Source organism: Camelina sativa, chromosome 11 (genome assembly GCF_030686135.1).
Source record: "Camelina sativa cultivar CO46 ecotype springtype chromosome 11, ASM3068613v1".
NCBI lineage: Eukaryota > Viridiplantae > Streptophyta > Magnoliopsida > Brassicales > Brassicaceae > Camelina > Camelina sativa.
Genome location: NC_141890.1, coordinates 39,983,536 through 39,985,228, shown reverse-complemented (window position 1 = coordinate 39,985,228; position 1,693 = coordinate 39,983,536). Strand labels below are relative to the sequence as shown.

Below are 1,693 nucleotides of genomic sequence, written 5' to 3'. Positions count from 1 at the left end.
CCTGATCAATTTGGTCCAGAATCGTGTGTTTAATGGATTAGCATCAGAGAGCCCTCTAGACCATATTGAAGCTTTTGAGAGATTGGTTAGTACTACGAGGTCTAATGGAGTTCCATATGATTACCTTATGCTGACTTTGTTCCAATTCTCTTTAGGAGATAGAGCATTGAGATGGCTAAATCTCTTGGACCGAGGATCACTTACCACTTGGGCACAATGTAGAGCAGCGTTTTTAAACCACTTCTACACTAAGTCAAGATCAGCTATGTTAAGGAGCAAGATTACTACCTTCTCACAAGGTGGTACGGAGTCTTTTTCTGAAGCGTGGGAGAGATTCAAGGAGTATATGAGGGACTGTCCTCATCATGGCTTTTCACAAGAGAATCTTATGAACATCTTCTATGGAGGAATTGACCAGAAGTACCAAATGGCACTCGATACCGCCAGCAGAGGAGATTTTTCTACTAACATTGCCGCTGAAGCAAACCTCTTGATCGAAAACCTTGCAGCGAGTAACAGCAATCATAGCCATGAATATGATCGTTCTCTGCGTGTTGTTAGCTCCGTGAATACAGATGTTATTAAGAGTCTCACTGCCAAGGTAGACCATCTTTTGAAGAGAGATCAGCAAGCTGTCAACATGTGCGACAGGCATACGGTGCGTATCAGCAAGTTGGAGTAAATTCAGGTTTTGAGGGGACAGAGGAGTTGAACTATGTAGGAGGACAAGGGAACTATCAGAATCATGGGTTAAATCAAAATTATAGAAATCATCCTAATCTCTCCTACAGAAGCACCAACGTTGAGAATCCTCAGGATCATGTGTATCCTCCACATAGTCAACAAGGTAACTTCCGGCAAGGATTTCAGAACAAAGGTGTTGGATTTAATAGCTCAAATGTCCAAGGATACCACGCTCCATCTGCAGCTCCACAAGATAACAAACTCGAATTGATGATGCAAGCACTGCTGGAGGGCCATAAGAAAAGTTCTGCTAAGATTAATGTCAAGATTGATAGCATGTACAATGATTTGAATGGGAAATTTGAGAGGTTGAGTTCACGTGTTGATTCCATTGATAAGAGAGTCTCTGCTATTTCTTCTAGCTCTAAGAACAAAGAGTCATGCAATGCTATAACACTCCATGATGGGATTGAAGATGAGCTGAGTTGTGTTGTGATCAACTCATGCTTGCCTTCCGCAGAGACGAGATCGATCAATCCTGAGACTAGACCGGTCGGTCCCATCTATTCTGATAATTTGAGTTTGATCCCCAGAGAAGTTGGATCGACCGATCCCCCTTATAGATCGGTCGATCCCGTCGTTGTTGCAGAGTCTTTCTCAGAAAATTTCAGACTGGCTGCTTTTGAGTATTTGTAACCTTTGGGAGAACAATAGATAAGCATGAGGCTCGACCTCTAGAAAGACAACTTTTATTCTAGGCAGCTTTTGAGTATTTGTAACCTTTGGGAGAAGATCTCTAATCCTCTCTAACACTTTGGAGAAGATTTCTGAACCCTTTTTATTTATTTTATTTTGCAATTCAATTATGTCTTCTTCTTCTTTGATTTGCTGTTCTTTTATCTCCATGTCTGAGTAGTTTCTCAATTGGGTTTAGGGTTTCAGAAGGGTTTCTATGATTAAGGGGAGGTATTGGTTTAGGATTTAGAAAGAATTTTAATGACTTTATGTT

At 41.0% G+C, this 1,693-nt stretch overlaps 1 non-coding gene across 1 annotated transcript; it reads right to left on the bottom strand.

The window, feature by feature from the left end:
• Positions 1–265: 265 nt before the first annotated feature.
• On the bottom strand, positions 266–372 carry LOC147935191 (small nucleolar RNA R71). Its single transcript, XR_015573426.1, has one exon. It is a non-coding gene; the product is annotated as a small nucleolar RNA R71 (small nucleolar RNA).
• Positions 373–1,693: the final 1,321 nt, after the last annotated feature.